General features: G+C 39.7%; 1 pseudogene across 1 annotated transcript; it reads right to left on the bottom strand.

Moving 5' to 3' along the window:
- Window positions 1–3,583: 3,583 nt before the first annotated feature.
- On the bottom strand, window positions 3,584–4,037 carry LOC308241468 (small ribosomal subunit protein uS11-like; annotated as a pseudogene). Its single transcript has one exon. The product of its transcript is annotated as a small ribosomal subunit protein uS11-like (transcript).
- Between the last annotated feature and the right edge of the window lie 22,287 nt (window positions 4,038–26,324).

Here is a 26,324-nt window from a genome sequence, read left to right as displayed (position 1 = left end):
GATTGAAGCATGCAGAGGACGAAAGTGCTTTTGTAGTACTGTTATGGCAAATCAAACGAACCAGGAAGAAAACAGAAATGAACAAATAATAAGGTAGAAGGGAGGTAATATAGAAGACAGTTTTAATCTTTGTTGTTCTCCAATTTTCTAAACAGCAGTCATTATTTTAAAACATAAATGAGATCATGTCACTTCTCTGCCCTAACCATTCTGTCACTTTCTTTTGTATTTCAAATAAAATGAAGGTTCATTTTTCTTGGCATACTAAACCTCTTCCTATTTTTCCACTCTCCAACTTAATTCCTTTCCTTCCTTGCCATTAATTTTCAAATTCACTGGCCGGCGCTCAGTTTCTAGAATGTGCTAGACTCATCTTCCTCTCTGGTTTTTACACAACTGGATTCTTTTCATTTTTCAGCTCACAGGATTAATATCACGTAACCATAGACAACTTCCCAGAATATCTATATAAGTATCCCCATCATCCATTATTCTCAGTTACAACATCAAGTAACTTCTGTCTTGAACTTATTAAACTTGTGATTATATTAAGCACTGTTTATTTGTATATTTTCCTTAATAAATAAATATTCAGCTTTGTCTAGAGTCAACAGGAGAAAAACAAGTAGAATATAGCATATATTAGAGTAATATGTATATTAATATTTACAAAGAAAAATGCACAAACAAAACACTGAAAGACCAAAACAAAAACTTATATAAATGCTTATTTATGCAAAAAGTCACAGAACAGAGGCAGAAGATTATAATGGAAGTAACATGTTTCTGAGCATATATTGTTATTAATTTTGAATTAAAACCTGAAAACTTCTTATGTGTTACAAATTAATTACATAAAAATGCAGTCTTAAAAATTGAGGACAAACTAAAACAAATATTTCATGTTCATAATATAACTACACAGACAAATTATTTCAACATGATTTAGAACATAATATTTTGACTATACATCTTTAAAGAAAATGTTTACAAAGAAAAGAAACATAAGGTACTTAAACCTTATTGAATTTATTGTTCTAGTTAGGATATCACTATGATTATTCAAAATTTTATTTCTGTATATTACAGAATAAAGCAAATAAAAAGTTAATAATTTTATAATTATTACTGTAAAACAGGAGATATAAGCATAAATTGTCAAAAAGTTAAAATGATATAATATTGTATTTGGTGTTAAGTATGAACTCAAGAGTATTTGTTGTTTAAAAATTTTTTTTCTGCAGTTCTGTCCACTGAAAAGACCCAAAAGCTACATCAACTCACTGGCTCTGAGCACCCACATGTACATATCATGGTGTCTAAATATTATTCTTACCAAAAGTCATCAGGGCTGCTTAGAAAACAGCTTATTTCAGGTCTAAGGAACAAAATGTAAAAAACAACATAGTTTTCTATGCTAGAAATCAAGGAAACTATCAAAGACAAATGTGGACATACTGAAAAGTCACAGTTAACAACCTTAAGGTGATTCCACTACCAAAGTTGGGATAATTTAAGAGTAATAATAACAATAACTGAAATTAATTTAAAATATTAAATATGTATTTTATATACATGGTATTAAAAATGATTCTCAGAAAGATAGGAAGCTAAAACAATGAAAACCTTTATCAAGATTAAAGACTAGAGGCTTGGTGTATGAAAATTCGTGCACTCAGGGGAGTCCCTCAGCCCGGCCTGCACCCTCTCACAATTCGGGACCCCTCGGGTAGGGTCCCTAAGCCTGGCCTGAGATCAGGGCCTATCGGGGCTTTCCTTCCCCAGGCTGCAGGCAGCTGACCCCACCCCCGCTGCTGCCACTGCTTGCCATCTGTGCAGGGCTGCCCGCCCCTCCCCTAACACCAGTGGCCTCCCTCTGAAGGCGACAGGCTGGGGTGCAATGGCTTGGCTGGCCTGGGCCTCCTTTTTTCTTTGCTGGGGCATGAGGCCAGCCCTGCAAGGGGCTGTCTGCCTACCTGATCACCCCTAACCCCTTTGCCTACCTACCTGATTAGCCCTAATCACTCTGACTGCCTGCCTGCCTGATTGCCCCTAACTGCTTGCTTGGGGGTAGGGCCAGCACTGACTTCTGGTTGGTCAGCCTCTGGTCATTACTGGTTGTTACAACCCAGGGTTTTTATATATTAGGAAATGAAGTGCACTAATAATTTACTCAGAAAATTGGTTATAAATGAAAATAATAAGCATTTTCTTCTCTTTTCTCTAGGAAATAAACTTTATATTGTTAAAAAACCCTGGTTAATGCAAAAAAAATTTCTTTATATGTGATTTCTAGTTAAGACATAGGAAGGAAAGACAGAATTACAAATTACAATTTTACAAGTATTACTGTAATAATTATGTCAGGCACACATCATCAAAGTACTTAAAAAACATTTTGTAAGAAGTTAATGGGGTATGCTTATTCTTAAAGACCAACAGTATCACTTCCAAGGAATACTAGCTGATATCAAGATGAAAAACAAATTAAAAACAAAAAATCTCATGACTTTGTAATGGAAGGAACATTGACACTTACTGAAGTAGCTGATCACCACCAATACTAGGACAACCAGACCTGTGTGTCCCCTGATTGGTGCAGATTACTATACAGAGCACCACCTAAAAAATGCTCCTGCCAAAAGCTGAATGCAAATCACTTAGTCTTTATATCTTACTTCTAGTTTATAGAAAACATAGGAGATAGAGCAATAAATTAAACTGCACCATAAATCTGTCATTTAATTTGTGTGGGTCATTTAATAAGATCATTGATTATAATTTTCAACAAGTCAATGATGTAAAAAAATAACAATTTTTTTTCCTATATTAAAAGATGCTAAAGAAAAATGACAGCCCTGGCCAGTGTGGTTCAGTTGGTTGTGCATTGTCCTGTGCACTGAAAGGATGCTGGTAGATTCCAGGTCAGGGCACATACCCGGGTTGTAGTTTGATCCCCAGTGGGGGACGGGCAGGGGCAGCCAACTGATATTTTGCTCTCACATCAAGGTAGAATGAAAACTAGGATATGAAAGTCACAAAAAATCACTTTTTCTGTAATTATGTGTTTCATGTGGGTACACCTTCCAATAGTTTGTGAAATCATTTGAGCAAGGAAATTATATTCACCTTTGTATTTCTAGTAGCTAGCATATTGCCTGGCATGTTTTTGGTACCCAGTAAGGGTCACATAAAGGAAGAAAAAAATACGGAATTAGAATATTTAAAAAAATGTATATATTAGTCCAATAACTTAACATCAAATTCATAGAGGGGGCTGTACTGAGGGTTAAAGGTCTGTATTCCAGGCTCTGTGCACTTATCTGTCATGTTGGAGTGAATATTATGAATGTGCAGGGCATGGCATTTAAAGTGTACAATGTATGAATGGAAATAAGAAACGGAGAGATAAAAATAAGCATGGTAAATTAAAGTAACTTCACCTCCCATTTAAAACATATGCAAAGTCTTTTTTTGTGTGTTTTTTCGTTAATTCTCACCCAAGGATATTTTTCCATTGATTTATTTTTTAGCTGACACAAAGGCATTTATTAACAGAAAACAATAATTTGAGTAGTCCTGTTCACAGATGGCGACCCCGGTGACCCCCCTTCCTACAGGTGCTGTCAGAGGTGATGGAGGTGACATCCTCAATCTGTACGATCTTCATTCCTGACTGGGCAAGGCTCTTAGAGCTGACTGGGCCCCTGGTCCAGCGTCTTGGTCCTATTTCCTCCTGTGACCCGGAGTTTGATGTGAAGAACGGTGATGCCCAGCTCCTTTCACCCCTGGGCCACACCCTGGGCAGCCAACATGGCAGCGTATGGAGAGGACTCATCTCCGTCAGCCTTTCCCTTCATCCCACCAGTCACATGGCAGGTGGTTTCCTTGCCAGAAAGATCAGTGACATGGACAAAAGTGTAATTGAAGGATGCAAAGATGTGGCAGACACCAAATACATTTTCTCCTTCAGCCACCTGAGGTCCGAGGCTGATGACCTGTTCTTCCTTCTTTTCCTTCCCCTTGCGAGGTGCCATTTCTGGTGTCTCACCCAGACTCCACCACCAGAAAGCTCCACTGATTTTTAGAGAGAGTGGTAGGGAGGGGAAGAGAGAGAAACACTGATGTGAGACACATCGATTGATTGCTCTCCGCATGTACCCAAACAGGGCTAGGATGGAGCCTGCAACCTGCAACCCAGGCACATGCCCTTGATCAGAATTGAACCCATGACCCTTCAGAGTGGGGGCCAACACTATTCATGGAGCCAAACTGGCTAAGGCTTCAAGTGTTTTTAAGCCATATAACTTCTCACCATGTTAAAAGAAAAAACAAACTGATACTAGATGATACGGGGACTTTGCAATCATTATCGATAAAATATGTAGCATCTCTGCAGGGAAGTATTATTATTTTCATTTTAAAGATAAGGAAATTAAAGTTCAGAGATTTTAGTATTTTGCACAAATATCACATGTTACATTATGAAATAGGAATTTTGGGGGTAAAATAGGAAAGGTTTAGGAAATTTTAGAAATTTTGGAAATTAAGGGGACTGTGGAGGAAGCACAGGGCTGCAGAGCAGCAGAAGGTATTATTTCCATAGAACAGGGAAGCTGAAAAGCTGCAACAGGTACATTGCCATAGAATGAGGGAGCTGGGAACAGCAAAAGGTCTATATTTACAAAATAAAGGGAAGGAAGCCCTTCATCCAGAAGAAGAAAGACCAAAGGGAATGGGAAAACAATAAGAAAGGAGTGGGGAGAACCTCACATGTCCCATGTGAGGTTTGACCTTTGAGCCCAGGAGTTACTATAGTAACCAGTCTAAGGGAATAGTGACCAATCAGAGGGGATATCAAGGCACCAGGATCTGCAGCCTTTATAAGCCATAGGGAAAAGGAACTCAGTGGGACCCTTTCACCCTCCCTACTTGGGAATCCATTCTGTGGGATCTTTCCCCTCCCTACATGGGAGTCTGTACTTGTTCTTCAATAAATCTCCACCTTTGTTATACCACCTTCCGTCCGTGGATTCATTCTTTGATTCCAGCAGACAAAGAATCCGGTTCCAGTTCAAAAATTCCATTTCAATTTGATATGACAAAAACAGCAACACAGTTAACAACAATAAACAAAAATCACAGTAAATAATATTTTCTTTTCTCCAAGAGAAAATTGAGACATGGAATCATTTAGTTCATAAGTGGCTAAAGTTTGAGGGCTTCCTAACTTCAAAATACTTAGCAATAAAGTCAAAAATGTAAGGCAATTTGTAATAGCAGATTGAAGAATTCTAGTTTAGATATGCATACTTATAGTCGTGAATATTTACCAAAAATCCCTGGAAAAGTGGGTCAGAGGAACTGATAGTATTTTTATACAAGAGAAACTAGAGGTTGTATAATGCAATGTGAAAGATGTTACTTTTTCTGATCCTGCTATGATAATAGCTAAAATTAATTTCTCAAAAGCTGAGGAATTTGGCAGAGATATTTGGAGGTTGAGAATATTCCTATGAGAACAAGAAGAAATTAAAAAAAATATAAGAGAGATGATCAAGGGTAGAGAATCCCTGCTTACCCTTCCAGATGTCACAAAGTGGTGACTCATATTTTTTTTTAAATGATATAAAGACAATTCCCTAGAGAAGGAATCAAGCCAAGAGCTTTAAAGAGCAAAATAGCTGTAGAAATGTTTAAAGGCGTACACAGACAGAAAACCAAGGTGAGGATTTGGAAGCAGAAATTCACACAGGTCTGTAAGACAGGGTGATGAGAGAAGAAAGAGGAAGAAAAAGACACTTCCCACAGCTATGTGAGGTTGTGCAGGAAAACAGGACAGAGTAGAGGAAAGCAAAAAAGTTAAGGGTTAGCTTGGCACTAAGGGAAAACAACGGCGATGCGCTTGTGTTCCTTAAATAATGGGAGTGATCATGAGAAAGAAACTTCAGAGCCCAGCGGTGTGGCTCAGTGGTTGAGTGTCCAACTATGAACCAGGAGGTCACGGTTCGATTCCCAGACAGGGCACATGCCCGGGTTTCAGGCTCCTTCCCCACTGCATTCCAGAGGCAGCCAATTGGTGATGCTCTGTCATCATTGATGTTTCTGTCTCTCTCCCTCTCCCTTCCTCTCTTTGAAATCAATAAAAATATTTTAAAAATAAAGAAAGAAACTAAGAAACAGGAACAAAGAAGGAATCTGAGCTGATGCAAGGTGCCAATGAAAGAATAAGCATTTTGTTGGAAAGTATCACAGTTCGAGAAGTGAATCCAAGGGAAAAAGTATTCCAATGAAATATTGTGGATAAATTAGGCACATTTTAAATATTATTTATTGCAATATTAAAATGGTCATCATAAGTGAATCTCAAGTTATGTGTTTTCTTTTTTAATTTAAAGACATATATTAAAGCATCCATCTTATATAAAAACTGTTGTTTGAAATTTTAACCCTGCTATTTGGCATCTGTAAATGCTTGCTTATTTAAATAATAAGGGAAATAAGACTACTCCCAATTCAGAGAGGCCATTAAACCTTCCCCGGACAAAATTATCAGTACTGGCACCAGGCCAGGCCTCTGGTTGAGGTCAAGGCCCCAGCACATAGGGGCTCTTTAAGAACTTGCAAAAGGGGCCGGAAACACCCCATATTTGGGAGACAAAGAAGGTAAAAACATATAAATAGGGAAAATTCCTCCATGTTGGGGCCCAGAATTTGAAAGACATTTTCCTCTGGACCCGTGCATAATAAAGTGTAACTCCAAACTCTCCGAGGATTGCTTGATTTATTCCGGTTCTCTGTAACATTATTAAAAGCCAAACTTTGAAACTAGACATTGATTTATAGAATTTTCAAAGCATAGCATAAGACATGCAATAGGCACCATGGTAGGAGGGAAAAAAGCTATTGGGTCAAGGATCTGAAGAGACTTCCTGCTTTAAGGGGAAGTGGGAAGAACATTACTTTTATTTCAATGAAGCAAATGTTTGATTGGAAAAACAACAACACAAACAGTTTCTCGTTAAGACCATCTGTCTGAGCATTGCTAAAAATATGTGAACACATTTACCAGCAACCCTATCAGCTGCCCATACGCAGCGGTGGGTGAATGTGTGTGAAGGGTGTGTAATTCAAGGTGCCAGAGAAATGAGACAAGCCTGCTTGTCTAGTTTCTCTCTGTGTGTTGGTCTGAAAACTCTTTTACAATGAGATTTTAGGGTACTTCCAGGGAAATAAAATACACAAATGAAAATGGGATGCTACATATAGTCTGAAATGAATTTTATTTCATGTAGATGACACTCTTTGAGTTCCAGGAGGAGCACAGGCTGTAGACAAATATGAGCAGTGTTCTCCCTAGAGCAGTGGGAAGTACAATTAAACAGATCAAAGTAGCAAATCCATTATTATGATACCAGACGCAAAAGTGGCTCTATGAAATGTGACAATGCTGAGACCAGTGCAAGGAGAATTATTGGCCTTCAATTTAGAGAGGAAGATGGAGCACAATAAAATAAGGCATGGTAAGGAAAGTAAATGAAAAATGAAGGGAAATCTACCATTTGGAAATAGGGCAAGACTGAGTAAACAACTCCCAGTGACAGTTTTCCAGTGCCTTCACTCTATGTGCACCCTTCCCCCCCACCTCAAGTATATGGCACTTCTGGCAGGGCTGTTTAGTTTCCATTGGAAATGTAGGGATAACTTAAAAGAGGGTCATGTTTCAAAGTGAACTGTAACAATACTTTGGGCAACAAACTTTAAATTCCACCAGCACATGTGAAGGAATGAGGGAACAGGACTGCTTTACTGAAGATAAAAAAAAAAAAAAAAAAAAAAAAAGGTTTTTTTGAAGGAAAAAGAGGGTGAATTATGAAAAGGATCTGGTAAAGTAGATGATGGCATAGAGTATAAAGCCTAAGACTTAAAAGGAAAAACTAGGAAGGTATCACACTTATAAATATCAAAGGAGATCTATGTGAACACATGAAGACATATTTTTAAAAGGTTGTAAATATCTAAGAAAGTAGTAGAATTGAGTCAAAGGAAAGAAGTCTTTCTTGAATTAAAAAAAAAAGCCCACTTCCAATTAAAATACATATATAATAACTAGAGGCCCAATGCACAGAATTCATGCAAGGGGCTTGGCCCTCGCAGTCCCAGCTTCATCCAGAAAGTCGTCCGGAGGGTCCTCTGGACAGTTGTTATGCTGTTCAGTCTAATTAGCATATTAACTCTATTATATAGGATGTTTGCCCAAGGGACGCAGGAGGAAAGGAAACCAAGGAGCACAAACTCAGTAACTATGACACACTTGAGAATCAGATGGCTCAGGTTATAAAAATAATAGTTGAAATAATGTTACACACACATATATGCATACACATGCAACTACATATTTATGTTGCTGAATTGTTTACACACTCTTTTTTTAAAATATATATTTTATTGAATTTTTAACAGAGAGGAAGGGAGAAGGATAGAGTTAGAAACATTGATGAGAGAAAAACATCAATCAGCTGCCTCCTGCACACCTGCTACTGGGGATGTGCCCCCAACCAAGATACATTCCCTGGGACTCTTCAGTCAGCAGGCTGATGCTCTATCCACTGAGCCAAACCGGCTAGGCTTGTTTACACACTCTGGACGTGTGGTTTGATGTTTATAATGATCCTTCAGGCTGAAAGGACAGTTATCTTAATTCCCATTTTGCAGCTAAAAACACTGAGTTTCAAAGAAATCTACCAACATTTCTGGGGGGAAAAACAGCTATTAATCCTTAATGTCATCAGCTTTGCTTACTTGTGAGCTCAGCCTCCCTTTTCCACTGGAAAAACCAAATCCTTGATTCTATTAAAATTCCTATATCTGTCTGTATTTGTCAAACCCAGTAGTGGGCACATCTGAATGATACTCTGGGTACATGTGGCCCATGGAGCTGCAGCCTGTCCATCTAACTTCACCCATATGGATCAGTCTCTCTGCATAGGTCTCAGTCCTAACTGTAATTTCCTCTACAGTTTTCTGAAAAGACTCACTCATGCATGGCTGAAGTCCTGCTCCCTTACCAAAGTATATCCATAGTTTCTTATCTTTTGAAAACCAAGTCTTGTCTGTCTCCAAATTCCTGTTTAAATTCTCTTTTATCAGACAGAGTGCTTACAGCAAAAACCCTGTAACATGAGTCACTGTGTGTACTGCACATTTTCACAGGAACCACATCTCAAGCCCTCTTGAACACAATATGTGAATCTCTGGTCATCAGTCTTGGGAGAAAAACACACTGGCCCATTTTCTTATCTTAAAACAGTCCAACCATACTTTACACTTTATTTGGCAGCTTGCTGAATAAATGTCAAGTAAGAGAGTTCTATGTCTCTTACATTAAAAACTTCATATATGTATATGGTGTTTGTTCAAAGTGTCAACAGTATCCTTCCTTCATAACTTTGATATACAATTAGAGAAGTACAAAAACTATGACTATAATAGTGAGTCTTTCAAAGGATAGTTTACAGATTTTATAATTGTTTTCTCTTTCTTTTGGTTGATATGTATAAAAATGAATTTTATGTCCTTTGAATAAAATATTAAGAATTTGCATTTGATTTGGCATGTATTTTTCAGCTTTTTTTTCTAGTGATTAATTCTTATTGTATGCAATGGAGTTTCTGATCTGCACATGAAAATAAATCAAAAAATAAAACAATATTTGTCTTCAACACCACTAGTTCAAAAAGCTCTGTGCTAGAAGGTCACACTGTCAAGAGAAAAATTAGCCAGAGAAGCAAACTACATTATAACATTTAAAAATTAGTAATTATAAAAGCATTAAGAGAAAATGATGAAAATGAGAGGATATAATTTATGACAATAGATGTTATTTTTAACAACTTGTTTATTGGTGGAAAAATATAAGTATGAAATACACACAACTTCTTATTGTACAGGTGAGTCCAACTTATAAATAGGTATCCACTTCCCATCTCACACCATCACTGTGTTATGACAAACATTGTCAGAACATGGAGCAATTAGATAACCTCTATAATCAGAGTGAATAGAGGGAGAGGGTATTATGCACAGATCAGGAGATTTAACCATGACTAACCCTGTGTCATCCAACTATACCATAACTTATTTATTAATTCATGCATTTGCTCAACAAAAAATATATATACCTTTAGTAATATTATGTCCACTTATAAAAATTACCTGTAGACACAATGGAAAACAGTATAGAAGTGCCTCAAAAAAATTAAAAATGGATCTACTATATGATCCAGCAATCTTACTTCTGGGTATATATCCGAAGGAAATGCAAGCAGAATATTGAAGAGATATCTGTACTCATATGTTCATTGTATTCACAATAGCCAATGTATGGACACAACATACACACACATGTACACTCACACACAATGAAATATTATTCAGTCACGAGAAATACAGAAATTCTGCCATTTGTGGAAACATAAATTGATCTCCAGAGTCTTGTGCTAAGTGAAATAAGCCAGATTGAGCAAAACAAATGCTGCATGGTATCACTAACATTTGGAATCTAAAAATAAAGTAAAACTCATAGAAATGGAGGTAGAAAATTGGTTCCCAGGGCTGAGGGTGAGAAAATAGGGAGAGGTTGGTAAAAAGGTGAAAACTTTCAGCTAAAAGATGAGTGCGATCTGAAGATCTAATGTAAAACTTGGTGACCAGAGTTAATAACATAGTATTATGTAATTGAAATGTGCTAAGCAAGTAAAATATAGAACTTAAATAGTCATCACCAAAGAAGAAGAACAGAATAATTTCTGTACTACCTCAGAAATAAGTTGTGTTACTTTTTAGTGTACCTCATTCCAGTTTTCATTTTGTATGTATATACATAGGTATGTACATACATGTATATATGCACACATATCTATATATATCTTGTTATATGTATAAAACTTAAGCATCCTTTGTCATTTTATAGAAGACTAGGGGCCCAATGCACAAATTTGTGCACCTTGAAATGAACTGTGGGCTGAAAGGCTACAGTGGGATAGGGGTGGATCTCAACCCATCCTCTGTGTCCCTACCTGGCCCCTCCTGCTGAGGCCCCTGGTCCCCTGTCTGCGGCAGCCCCGTTCCCACTGCCACCACACCCACACTCTGATGGTGCTGGCCCCCTCGCACCCACTGACAGTGCAGAGCCATTGGGGCCGGAGCCAGCAGCGGGTGCGAGCGGCAGCTGCTCCCCCAATCACCCCTCATTAGCAGGGGGAGGTGGAGAAGCCCTCAGGGGCAATTGAGGCCAACAGCCACCGCTCTCGCGCACTGACGGTGCCAAGCAATCAGGACCAGCCCTGGGCTACGGCAGTGGGTGTGAGCAGCGGAGCCGGGTATGGCTGCGAGTGGGGCTGGCACTGGCAGCGGGTGCAAGAGGTAGCTGCTGCCCCAATCACCCCTCAGGAGCAGGGGGAGGTGGAGAAGCCCTGAGGGACTATCGGGGCTAGTAGCCGCTGCTGGAACCAGCTGATGGTGCCAAGTGATCGGGGTCAGCACTGGGCACTGGCAGCAGATGTAAACAGGACCGGCGCCAGCAGTGGGTGCAGGCACCGGGCAGGACTGTGGTGTATGGGAGCAAAGAATTTTCAGTAACCACCAGAGGCTCACCTCAATGACAGCAATAGGCACTCCGCCTTCGTCTGGCAACCCCAATCACCTGCTCCACCATCCCACTGAGGCTGACGCTGCCATGTTCTGCACTCTGCCACCTGCTTCCAACGCCTGCCATGTTCCACATGTGCCCCCTGGTGGTCAGCGCACATCATAGCGACCAGTTGTTCGGTTGTTCCACTGTTCGGTCTATTTGTATATTAGGGTTTTATATATATACTAGAGGCCCGGTGCACGGAATTCGTGCATGGGGGTGTGTGTCCTTCAGCCCAGCCTGCACCCTGTCCAATCTGGGACCCCTTGAGGGACGTCCGACTGCCTGGTGGGATCGGGCCTAAATGGGCAGTTGGACGTCCCTATCACAATCCAGGACTGCTGGTTCCCAACTGCTCGCCTGACTGCCTTCCTGATTGCCCATAACCGCTTCTGCCTGCCAGCCTGATCACCCCCTAACCCAGGGGTGGGCAAACTTTTTGACTCGAGGGCCACAATGGGTTCTTAAACTGGACCAGAGGGCCGGAACAAAAGCATGGATGGAGTGTTTGTGTGAACTAATATAAATTCAAAGTAAAGGAGCGGAGGGGAGAGCAAGAGAACCCTCCACTCTTTCGGCTCTGCGGGCCGGATAGAACAGCTGAACGGGCCAGATCCGGCCCGCGGGCCGTAGTTTGCCCATGGCTGCCCTAACCACTCCCCTGCAGCCTGATTGATGCCTAACTGCTCCCCTGCCAGCCTGTTTTCCCCTAACTGCCCTCTCCTGTAGGCCTGATCGCCCACAACTGTTCTCCCCTGCAGGCCTGGTTGCCCCCAACTGTTCTCCCCTGCAGGCCTGGGTTCCCCCCAACTGCCCTCTCTTGCTGGCCATCTTGTGGTGGACATCTTATGTCCACATGGGGGCAGGATCTTTGACCACATGGGGACGGCCATCTTGTGTGTTGGAGTGATGGTCAATCTGCATATTACTCTTTATCAGATAGGATAGAGGCCTGGTGCATGGGTGGGGGCCAGCTGGTTTGCCCTGAAGGGTGTCCCAGATCAGGGTGGGGGTTCCCTTGGGGCGTGGGGCGGCCTGGGAGAGGGGCCTGTGGGGGTTTGCAGGCTGGCCATGCCCCCTGGTGACCCAAGAGGAGGCCCTGGTATTTGTGGTTTATTTATCTTCTACAATTGAAACTTTGTAGCCTGGAGCGGAGCCAAGCTACTCCTATCACTCAAAATACAGGTTGTTACAATTATTACATTAATTTGACTACAATGTCATTTACATGGACTTTTTGGTGAGACCAGGGTTTCTACCATAATTTCTAATAATCATCCCATGAAAACATGTCTCCCAACAGCATATCAAGAGATACATTTTTATTTGTTCCTGCTATTTTCTGTTTATTGATTTTAGAAAGAGAGGAAAGGAGAGAGAGAGTCATTGATTTGTTGATTTGTTGTTGCCCTTTTTTATGTGTTCTTTGGTTCATTCTTCTATGAGCCCTGAGTGGAGATTCATCCCTCAACCTTGGCATATTGGGAGGATGCTGTACACAGCTGAGCTACCGGGCCAAGGCCTGTTCCTGCTACTTTCAAACTCTAGTTCTAGTTATTAATGGTGCTACAGAGAAAAAGAAATTAAAGTCCCTTCCTATAAACAAGGAATTTGCAATCTGGTTTTGGGGAAGACTGTTGATTAGAATATAATACACACTAAAATATGATGGAAAATCATAGTTCCAGGAAAGACCATAAAAAGTGGGAAAAGCACTGGTTTACACATCAAATCTGAGGATACATCTTCACCGGAAACTGAGGTCTCCCTGTATTTATGTGTGGTTAGAAAAAGAAGATACCATATTAATTCAGAGTAAAACTATCTTTACTAGAAGAAGACATAATTTCTCTTTTCAGCCATAACAAAATAAAAAAGTATTTTAAAAAAGCGTTATGACTATGGATCATATTTAGATCATGTGCACACCAATGTGTAGAGATTTCTTATTTGCAAACAAGCTTACATTTATTTCAACATACACACACAAAAAAAGACAATTTCAGTTTTCGAACTACTTTCTTTGCCATTTGTTCCAGTTGTTCTGAGAAATGGCTCCTTAACTTGTGTACTTTTGTAAAATGGGTTAAAATGAGTGAATTATACTGGAGTACAAGGACAAAAGTAAGTATTTATTTGAGAAGATGGACTTTAGGGTGAGTTAAGTGGTTGTATACTATATAGGGTAAATAACACTTTCAATATCTTTTTGGAAAGAATTATTTTCATTGTGTGATATATGATTTCTTATAACCCTTATCCCTATAAAGTCTATAAACCCTGTAAAAGGGTTTCTGTGCCAGCTATATTAGAGTTCTTTGGTTTTAGAATCTGTGAGCATGATCTTGTGTGTGTGCGTGTGTGTGTGTGTGTGTGTGTGTGTGTGTGTATGTGTGTGAAAGAGAAAGAGAGAGAGAGAGGATATTTTGTTGTATTCCACTATACAATGCAGTATATCCTTGGCCTTTATTTGACAGCTATTTTTCCCTTCTTCCTAGTATCATATTACTTTTTTTTCTTTTTTTCCCTGTGATATCCCAGCATATCTATTAACCCTCCTTCATTTTTAAAATGGCAAAATGACTAAATTTGTAAATCCTTATAGCGTGTACAGCAGCAGCCTTGTTCACTGTCTAGCAAATGAACCTACACACTTGTGAGCAGGTTCTATTTCCCCTAGATTTTAAAATTATTTTATAATAAAATATTTGGGAACGCATTTTAAGCTTGCCACTGAAAATCACTGAATTTATATCAGTCACCTTCCATATAAAAAAATAAGCCAGAATGTCTTATTGTTATTATTAACATGGAAAACCCTAAGAAATAAAAAATTTAGATATCCTTCTATAAAATTGATTCATAGAAATTCTGAACCTGAGCTTTCATGATTTAATTTCTTCATAGACAGAGAATAGATATTTATAATGATTCTCTACTTTCAGCTTTTCAATCTAGGGGGGTGGGAAATTTGCCAGACAAGTATGTAAGCATATTGGTCAATCTAGCTTGATTGCTTTCCTCCTGCAATGGGCAATTTTAATTTTCTATCACATTTATAGTCATCATATTTAAGAAAGGGCAAAATAGGTTAATGAAATCATTATAATTTTATTCAAATAATATATATTTTAAAAGCTCAATTAAAGGAACAGATAGCCTGGCTGGCATCGCTCAGTGGTTGAGCATCAACCTGTGACCCAGCAGATCGCAGTTCTATTCCTGGTCAGGGCACAGGCCCAGGTTGGGGTGGTGCAATACCTTCCAGCATGTGGATGTGCTTAACAACATCAACACTCTCTGAGCCCCATAGTTTTTAAAAGGCATTATCAATTATTAATTTTATCTCTAGCCTCTCCCCTCTCTCCAGAGGATGAGCGGGTGATGAGGCTGATAGTTCAGTTTCTAATCATGGCTTGGTCTTTCTAATGATTACCCTCCCTCCTGAAACTATCAAAGAGCTCACAAAGAGTTGCCTCAGTAGAACAAAATATGGCCCAGGAAATGTCAAGGGATTTAGAAGCTACTTCTAAGACACTCCTATCACCCTATTATTCAGAAAATTACAAGGGTTTTTGTATGTCTGTGTCAAGAACTAGGGGCAGAGAGAAAATACATATTTCTTATGTCACAGCCTCTCTGCCGTATTCAGGTATGGTAACAATGAGGTGAACTGAGCAGATATTACTTCAGGAGAACTTGCTGCAAGGGGTGTATTTATCTGATAGCCTCCAGCTGCTACACCTTAGCCACCATATTTATGAGTGACTGTGCTCTACATTGCTCCTCTCAGTCAATGAGAGAACCCAACAAATAGGGAGTCACCTTGTCTGATTCAAAACCCTTCTAACAGCAAATCTTGCTTGGAGCTCCTCATAAAACTGACCAAGACTGTCTCAGAGCTACACTTCATGCTGAGGCTTTTCCCATCTAATGTTCATTTTCTCCTTTCACAGACATTGGGCCTGCACCTGTCTATTCCTACTGCCTCCTCTATTTATCTCTAAGTTGGTTATGTTTTATTCATGTGTTTCTAGGAGCATCCAAACCTTACATTTTATCTTTTGTTTTTTAAAAAACATAAAGGGTAGAAACCAAAGTGAAAACTCTCTCAACTGGGCAAAAGAATAGCTTCAGAAGTCACCTATGCCAATGGTTTCTTATTTTCACTAAAGTTTTGACATAACTATTGTGTATGAATCTGTGATATAATGAATTCATTTAATAAATAAATTTAAATATAAAACCCATATGTTCAGTTGTTGTTTTTTTAGCAGAAATGTTGATGTCTGCCTTCATCCTTGATAATTTATAACTAAAAGCCAACTCTCACAACTGAGTGGAATTCAAAATAACTCTACAATGATTAAAAGCAAACCAAAACTACAATATTTTAAAGTGGTTCAGGACTTTTAATGCACATAGGGTTTTGATAAAAGCAAAAGAAAATCCTGTCTGAAAGAATGCTTTTCCAATGATCAAAGACTTTATAAGGAGGAAAATGGGCAAATTCACAAATCACAAAATCCACAAGGAAACAAATCACAGAATAGTGACAGTCTAAGAATCAACAAACAGTAGAATGAGTTTCACCAAGATGCCAGAAACACTTAACAGTAAAGTTAAACTTCAGGCAAAAGAAAAATCTCAGATCATGTGATCTAATATTTCAAAAGAAATAAAAAGCTAAGAAGTTCATTAATAAGTTTACAAATCAGAATGAACACAAACTCTGGCTGGGTGGCTAAGTTGGTTGAAGCATTGACCCATACACCACAAGGTGGCGAGGATGGTTCCTGGTCAGGGCACTTAACTAGGTTGTGGTTTAGGTCTCTGGTCAGGGATCATACCTTAGGCAACCCACTGATGCTTCTCTCTCACATCAGTCTCTCTCTTCCTCTCTCTCTCTCAAATCAATGAACATATCCTTGGGTGAGAAGATAAAACAAAAGCACAATGACTAGAAAAAAAAATGTGCTGTTAAAAGAAAGATTGAATTAAATAGATGATAGCATGTAAATTGGGAGAAAGTGATTGGGATTTAAGTGTTCTATACCATGCTAATGGTCAGGAGTAGGGTAAAGATAATATTTAATAGAGATTTTGATAAGTTCACACACTATAATTTCTAGGATAACCATTAAAAAAATCAAGATGGGGACTATAATCTTAATATATTTAAAGAGCTAAGTGGTGTCACAACCAAACAGGAGACTGGTCACCATGAAGTGCATGGAGCACCTCTCAGTCCCCTCTCCCTCAGCCCCCGAGCCGCTCACCACGAGGGAAAGCTGGTGGCGAAGCTGGACTGGGGACTATTGAGCAGTGGTGGTGGGCTGCTTCATGGGGTGGCCATGAGCTTACTGGAGCAGTCACCCAGGCGGCAGCGAGTTTCGTAAAGCAGTCGCGGGGCCGGGGAGTTTCACGGAGCAGTGGCGGGAGGAGTTTCACAGAGAGTCCAGCGGCAAGCTGCACGGAGCAGCAGCAAGTTTGTGGAACAGTCGAGGGGCTGCAAGCATTGCGGAGCCTCCGGGGGCGGGGAGCTTCCTGTGGCGTCGCAGGGCAGCAGAGGCCATGGGAAGGAGGCCAGGCTAGGCCTAGGGACCCTAAGCGCACACGATTTTGTGCACGCTGGGCCTCTAGTATGAAATAATAGAGACAAAAATCAATTGAAAAATAAGCAAATTAGTCCATAAAAGCTAGAGAGGGTAAAAAAACACAGAAAGAAGTAGCAACCTCATGTCAAAAGTTAGGTTCTAAAGTACAATACATCCATTAAATCAAATAGGCAGGAGACTTCTGGAACTTCAGCTTGTACCACTGAGACAAGGTTTCAACAAAATTACCTAAATCATTATTAAATTACTAGAAGCCCAGTGCCCAAAATCTGTGCATGGGTAGGGCTCCTAGCAGCTGCCAGCTGCTGGCTGGGGCCTCCCTTTGATCCGTGCCACCCCGTGGTGGTCAGCACATGTCATAGCGAGTGATTGAACTTCCAGACGGTGAAACTCCTGAGGGGACACTTTGCATATTAGGCTTTTATATATATAGATTTGGTCAATCATGTATTCAAATTAGACAAAAATGTAAATAGAATTTCCTTCACATTAGTCTATAAATTAAAATCAATTTGAGGTAAAAAAATGTAAAAGATAAAATTATAAAACTTTAGAGTCATTTCAGGGAAATATACAAGGATGGACAAAAATAAGTATACAATTGTGAGTGAAATTCTTTTGAGCTAATAAAGTTATTTTAATAATCATAACCTGTATGTCTTTTTCATATGAAGAATTGTAAAGTTACTTTTGCCCACCATGGTACAAATTGAGGATAGTAAAACAAGTGACACAAAAAAACACAAAACAAAACAAAAACACGAAAGAAAACACTAGCTATATATTATGACTATATAAATTAATTATTATTTATTGAAAATCATAAAAAATGAAAATAAGAATCTCTGATTGAGAAAAAATTTTTTATTATATAAATGATAAATGAAGATAATTCAGAATATCTAATAAAAACTCCATAAACAAATAAGAGAAAGACAAAAAAATGAAACAGATAATAAAGACTTAAACTGTATTTGACAGAAAGAAAAATCAGAGTCACCATTAAAACAAAAATACTGTATGCTCAAATGTATTAGCAATGTAAAACTCCAAACTAAATTTATAGTGTGGTACCATTTTACATTCAACCACATTGTTATAAAAAATCATAGCCTTCAAATAGCAAATATTGGTGATGATTTGAAATGACAGAACTTTCATATATTGCTGGCAGGAGGTAATGTAAATTAGCACAAATACTTTGGAAAATTACTTGACATTATCAAAATAAAATGACAACATATATGTCCCAATGACTAGGAATTCTAATCTTCAATATTTAAGTGGAAGATACTCTTGTATACCTACTCCAAGAGGAATATATATCTTCATTAGAGATGAAGTATCCATCAGTAATAGAACAGATAAATAAATTGGGTTGTATTCATACAATGTAAGACTATATAGCAATATAAATGAATGGACTTCAGCTACCTGTAAAAACATAGAGGGGAGAACCTAAATTTCAAAGATCTTAAGTTGAACTAGAAAGCATCAGGTAAATATGCACAATTTAATTATACTTAATAAATTTTAGGAGCATGTGAAGTAAACAATGAGTTGTTTAAAAATCAAAATGAGTGATATCATTTTTCTAAAGCAAATAAAAAATTAATCCAAAATTCATAATTGAGGTTCTTCTATAATTTTAGGAGTATAAATATGTTAAAGGCATGATGTTTCTTTTTCCCTTATGCAGAGCAATTTGTATATGAGTTTATTTATTATGATTCTTTGGACTTCATACCTATTTTTAATACATTTTAAATATAAAAATTAATTTTAAATTGACTTTGCAAGTGAAAATATTTTTTAAATGGCTTAAATGAAAAAAATCTGCATAAACATTCAAGTAAAGTACCATGTAATGCATTCACAAAATATATACATTTAACTGATACAAAATATCAGTTTAATTACATTGGCTACTAAAATGCTACATAGCTATGAGAATTCATACACTTAAAAACTAATTGATGCAAGTTCTAAAAAATACATGTTTTATTATATCAGAAAAAGTAAGTGCCAGCCCCTTTAACTTTTAGCTTGAGAAATACAAAACTTGGCCCTGGCTGGTTTGGCTCTGTGGATAGAGTGTTGGCCTGCGGACTGAAGGGTCCTGGGTTCAATTCTGGTGAAGGGCATGTGCCAGGGTTGCAGGAGGCAGCCTATCAATGATTCTCTCTCATTGACTATTCTGTCTTTCTCTCCCTATCCCTTCCTCTCTGGAATCAATAAAAAATATTTTAAAAAAAAGAAATACAAAATTTGGATCATGCCTATCTTGTATCTAAGTAGAGTTCAAAGACATTCTGCTTCTTTCCATGTAAACTTTCCTAATACAGAGAATATCACTCATATATACATGCAAATTAATGTATTGCCCATGCTTAGAATTCTCAAATAGCAAAACAACGGAGTAATAATTTACATTATATATATATATATATATATATATATATATATATATATATGGAATATGCTAATTAGCTGGGCGTCACTACCGCTCAGGAGGCAGCTGCAATAAAAATTAATTTTTATATTTAAAATGTATTAAAAATAGGTATGAAGTTCAAAGAATCATAATAAATAAACTCATATACAAATTGCTCTGCATCAGGACTGCTCAGGAGGAGCTGCGCTCACAGATGGGCGGGAGGGGACTGTGTGCTGCCCCCAGCCCCAGCAGCCACGGGGAGGCTGGGGCTGGGAGCACGCCAGAGTGGAGACACAACACCCGAAGAGGCTGGGACTGAGGGCAGGCCAGAGCGGAGACACAACACACAAGAGTGCCTGCCCCCACCCCAGTGGACACAATGCGGAGGCCAGCGTTACATGGGTCAGGCGTGGGTTCCGGCCCTCCGTGCGGTGCCTCCTTGCATGGCGGGAGGCGGGGTGCCTCCTCGTGTGATTTCAATTGCAGCTGGGCCTCTAGTTATTATTATAATGACTGATTTTTTTCCAGACTGATTCCTAGAATTGTGTGAAGTTCTACTTGTAAACTTCATTTTCCCCATTATATAAGTTTTACTGAATTCACCTCACTTGGAAATTGCTACTTTTTCCTCTCTTTTTAAAAATTTGGTTATGAGCTCCATGAGAATAGGAATCTTATCTATTAGTCACCTACCCTAGCATCTAACATAGGGCCTGATAAATATCAAATGTTTTTGAATATTTATTAATTTAACAAGTGGATCATTATCACATTATTGAACAGTAGAAGGATAAATATAAAAGATGTTTCAAAAGTAATAAATGGTACTAGTTCTTTCTTCTACTTAAGGGTCCACATAGTTTCAAGAAAATTCACTTAATTTTTATTAAATTAAATTTTATTTTTTTTTATTTGGTAATGAACTTACATGGCTCAAACTTCAGTAAAATGCATATATATATATATATATATATATATATATATATAGAGAGAGAGAGAGAGAGAGAGAGAGAGAGAAAACTTGATTGCACATGTTCCTTTTCTACCAAATTTATCACCTTCTATTCCCTAAAAAAATTATTGTCTAATATATTGAGCAGTCTTTCAGCGTTTCATTATGCAAATAAAAATATTAAAATATATATTTTTATTACCTCCCTTTAATTGCATGAAAATTACATGTGCTATAAACACTCTTCTACCTCTTTTCTTCCTTCTCTTAAAAATACGTCATCTCCATTGGTTGTGCTTATATGCATGCATACAAGTCCTTTGGTTGATCTCTCACATGTGGCTCGTGAGCCACGGTTTGCCGCTCTGTTGACTAATGAGTTTGACAACCACTGGTATAATCAATGGACACAGACACTAGGTTGGTGAGGGCATGAGCAGGGGGGAGGGGGAGAGGTGAGTTGGGCAATGGGGAGATAAGGAATATAATGAACAACATAAACTGATGAACAAAAACAGACCTAGAGACAGAGAATCATCAATCAGACCTTCAAACCTCAGAGGGAAGGCAGGGGAATGTGGGGTAAGGGGGAGAGATCAATCAAAGACTTGTATGCATGCATATAAGCATAAACAATGGACACAGACACAAGGGGGGTGAGGGCACAAGCGGGGAGGGTGGGAGGGGGCAATGGAGGGATAAGGACAAATATGTAATACCTTAATCAATAAAGAAAAAATTAATTAATTAATTAATTAATTATAAAATAACTCATGGAGAGCTTTCCATATTAGCATACCAAGTGCTACCTCTATCTTTTGTACAGGTACAAAACATTCCTTGTGTTGTTGCCAACCTCATGCTGTTAACAATGCTCTGGTGATGCATAACCTTGTACATATATCACTTTGGCTATGTGTAGGTACTTTGAATGATAAACTCCCAGAGTTGGCATTGCCTTGGCAATTATCACTGCTATAATACCTGATTCTATTTTGAATTGCCAAGGAGTAAACACATTATTAAATTTGAATAATACAGCTCCACAGTGATTGTACTACTTGCTATGCCTACCATGTTTTAACCTAGGTCTTTAAAGAAATAAATACCAAAATGACATTAAACATGAAAGGATTTTATTTGGGTAAATGTCTCCAAGCAAATGAAGAGAGAGTCAGTAAATCAAGGGAAAATGTCCGGACAGTAATATAAGTCTTCTCCCAGTGAAAGAAAGAGAGGAAAAGGGTAGGCGAAAACATCCTAGACAGCCCCTCTTTTTCTAAGGAATAGATCTGCTTTGGAATCCTTGTTTGGTCTCAGATATTGGCTGGTGATGGCCATGGAAGGCCAAAGACCAGTACAAAGGGCCCTGGGTCAGTTATAATCTCTGTAGTTGGAAGTTTGCTAGGCATGTAACACAAATACTAAAAAAGTGAGAAATTTGACCTTGGGTGAAAAACACACAATGCAATATTCAGATGATGTTTCATAAAACTGTACACTTGAAACCCATATAATTGTATTGACCAACTAGAGGCCCAGTGAATGAAATCTGTGCATGGGGGTGTGGGTTCCTCAGCCCAGCCTGCACCTTCTCCAAACTGGGATCCCTCAAGGGATGTCCGACTGCCCATTTAGGCCCGATCCTACCGGGACTGGGCCTAAATGGCCAGTAGGACATCCCTCTCACAATCCAGGACTGCTGGCTCCCAACTGCTTGCCTGCCTGCCTTCCTGATTGCCCCTAACCACTTCTGCCTGCCAGCCTGATCACCCCCTAATCACTCCCCTGCCAGCCTGATTGATGCCTAACTGCTCCCCTGCCAGCCTGATTGCCCCTAACTGCCCTCCCTTGCAGGCCTGGTCACCCCAAACTGCCCTCCCTTGCAGACCTGGTCCCTCTCAACTGCCCTCCCCTGCTGGCAATCTTGTGGTGGCCATCTTGTGTCCACATGTGGGCAGCCACCTTTGACCACATGGGGACAGCCATCTTGTATGCTGGAGTGACAGTCAATTTGCATATTACTCTTTTATTAGATAGGATAGAGGCCTGGTGAATGGGTGGGGGCCAGATGGTTTGCCTTGAAGGGTGTCCCAGATCAGGTTGGGGGTACCCTTGGGGCATGGGGTGACCTGGGTGAGGGGCCTGTGGTGGTTTGCAGGCTGGCCATGACCCCTGACGACCTAAGCAGAGGCCCTGGGATCTGGGATTTATTTATCTTCTATAATTGAAACTTTGTAGCGTTCAGCGGAGGCCTGGGCTGGCCAGGAACTTGCCTTCTTCCATCGCTCGGGAAACCCAAGCCTCCTGTTCGCTCTGTGGCCACAGCCATTTTTATTGGGATTTATTTATCTTCTATAATTGAAACTTTGTAGCCTTGAGTGGACCCCAGGGCCCACCAGAGTGTGTGGGGAAGCTTGGCTTTTTCCATTGCCAGGAAAACCCAGGCCTCCTGCTCATTCTGTGGCTGCAGCATTCTTGGTTGGGTTAATTTTCATACTCACTCCTGATTGGCTGGTGGGCGTGCCTTGTGGGTGTAGCAGAGGTACTGTCAATTCACATATTACTCTTTTATTAGATAGGATGTAATTAAATCTTTCTGAAGAGTAGATAGGCCTTTTGTCAACTGGCTTTTGCAGGTTCATGATTAAGGAATGTTTTTCTCAAGAACCTGTGGGTCATCTCTTTAAAAGGTAAGCATGGATGATTATGGGGAGTGTAGGAGCTTGACTTCAGTGAGAATCTTTCTCCAAGTTGCCAAACCATTTCCTGCTATAAAAAGATGAGAAGCTTATATTTCCCCTGGGATAAAGCCAATTACGTAATACAGATGGTCACCCCAATTACTAGTTAAAGTTAGGATGAACTGTGTGTAATTTACTTGAGGACTAGTTATTGTTTATCTTGAAGTCACATATGTAATGGGTAGTATCTGCTTGGCTATCATTCTGTCAGCTCTCGCAGTCTCTTAGGAATGTGACCATATTTCAGTTTAATGCTTATTCCATAATGAAAGTGTTTTCTTCCTCTATTACTTTTGTAGAGAGGATTTCCACCTTGGGGTATATATCTATATCTACATAGATAGATATATATCCTATATAATAAAGAACTAATAAGCAAATAGTCGTTATACCCTCAAGCCCTCGCGCCCTCAGACACTCAGCACTGGGGAGAGAGGAATGGGGACCAGCCATGGTGTGGCCCAGGAGAGGGATAAGCCGCCTGCCCCGTGGTCCCGGGTGCCTGCAGCTGCAGCTGCCCTGGGCAAAGCCAGCCGGCGTTCTGGGTGCCTGTGGCTAGCCTGAGGGAGGGAAGCCCAAGTCCTGGGTGCCTGCAACCAGCCAGAGGAGGGAATCCTGTGTCCTGGGTGTGGGGAGAGGCAGAGGCAGTTAGGGGCAATAAGATCAGCAGGGGAGCAGTTAGGGGCGATCAGGTTGGTAAGGGAGCAGTTAGGGGCAATCAGGCAGGCACAGAGAGGTAGTTAGGGGTGATCAGGCAGGCAGAGGGGTTAGGGGCCTCTATCTCTCTATATATAGATATCCTATATAATAAAGAGCTAATATGCAATTGGTTATCATGCCCTCACACCCTCAGGTAGGCAGGCAAGTGAGCAATTAGGAGCCAGGGGTCCCAGATTGCGAGAGGCAATCAGACATCCCCCAAGGGGTCCCGGATTGGAGAGGGTACAGGCCTGGCTGAGGGACCACCCCCCCTTCACAAATTTTGTGCACCGGGCCTCTAGTATATATATATATATCTCTCTATATATAGATCTATAGATATGTCAATATCTATAGATCTATATGTATCTAAATACATATATGTGTATCTATATCTATATCAATAGATCTATATATATCTATATACATCTATATATATTGACATATATCTATATATATCTATAAATATATATCTATATCTATATCTATATCTATATCTATATCTATATCTATATCTATATCTATATCTACCAGAGGCCTGGTGCACGAAATTTTTGCATTGGGGGGGTCCCTCAGCCAAGCCTGCACCCTCTTCAATCCAGGACCCCTTAGGGGATGTCTGACTGCCGGTTTAGGCTCACCTGTCTGCTTACCTGATCACCTCTAACTGCCCCCCGCCCCACAGCCTGGTCACCTCTAAATGCTCCTCTGCTGTCCTGGTTGCTCCTTACTGCACCCCCTGCCAGCCTCGTCACCCCCAACTGCCCCCCCCCCACCACTGTGGCCTGGTCACTCCTCACTGCCGCCCTCTGCCAGCCTGGTTGCCCCACACAGCCTTTTCAGTCATCTGTTGTGTTGTTATGGTCACTTAGGCTTTTATATATATAGATAGATTACATTTTCCCAACAGGTGCAACAGACAGGTATTTTGGTGTCAATTGACTAAAGTGTTTTTTCAAACTTTTCACTTAACTTGTTAAGGAGCTCATTTATCCTGTCTTTAAACGGGCATATTTTTTCTTGACTGTTCATCTACATCACTGTATGGTAAGAAGAGGCAAAATAAAATTATGAAGATGAAATAACTTTGAAAACATAAAGCACAGTATGGATGCAAAGTTATTAATCTTTACTTTCATCAACATTAGGTGAAGGCATCACTACAGAAACATTTATAATATTTATTATAATCAAATTAGAGGCCCAATGCACGAAGATTCATGCAAGAATAGGCCTTCCTTCCCCTGGCTGCTGGAACCAGCTTCCCTCCAGCACCCAGGACCCTGGGCCTTCGCTTCGTCCGGAGCTGTCTTCTGCCTTCACTCCAGCCGTAGTCATCTTCTGCCTTCACTCCAGCCCTGTCGCCCTCCTGTAGCTCCCTTCATCACCTGTCCCCCTCATAGCAGGCTTCATGCCCCACCCTGGCCGCTCCGTGCCTGCACGCACACACTGCCCAGTGGCCCTGAGCAGCCGTGGTGGGGCACCACCATCTTTGTCACGTCAATTTGCATATTCCCTCCTTATTGGCTGTGGGCACCACCCTCTTTGTCACAGAGTGACTGTCAATTTTCATATTCAATCTTTATTAGATAGGATTTACTAGTAAAAAACATGGAATATACTGGAAAGGTTTATATACCATAAGTAAATTTGGCAAGCTATGTTTACTGCATAGTCCAGAAAAGCACTCTTATTAGCACTTCAATTTAACATGAATGGAATTTGCATGACTAGATTAGGAGAAACATTGAGTTCCTAATAGCAGAGAAATAGCAGGAGAAACATTAGTGATTTTGAGCAGCAAAAGGGCTTTATATGCATTAATAAATAAGCTATTTGGTGATGGTAATTATAGCATTCATCTCTACCTTTGTATGATACAAATATATCAGGGAAGAGCAAACAGACATAAGTTGTGGAAACATGTATTAATATAACATATCACATAATAGACCTTAGTTGATGAATTGCACTCACATTTAATAGGGCAAGTAAAAAATTGTGAATTCCATAACTCTAAAAGGATTTTCTTCACCCACTCTTTTACTATCCTTGCTAAGTCTCAAATGTGACATAAAATGTTAACCTGTTAGTTGTACTTTCTTCACTCTGACACTCTTAAATTCAGCTTTAAAAAAAACTATTTCATGTAATATAGCACAGGAGCTCTGGCAGACCTCAT

The sequence above is a fragment of the Plecotus auritus genome (assembly GCF_963455305.1).
Source record: "Plecotus auritus genome assembly, chromosome: 2".
Taxonomy (NCBI): domain Eukaryota; kingdom Metazoa; phylum Chordata; class Mammalia; order Chiroptera; family Vespertilionidae; genus Plecotus; species Plecotus auritus.
Note: the sequence above shows the minus strand (reverse complement) of the source record. Positions and strands in the feature narration are given on the sequence as shown.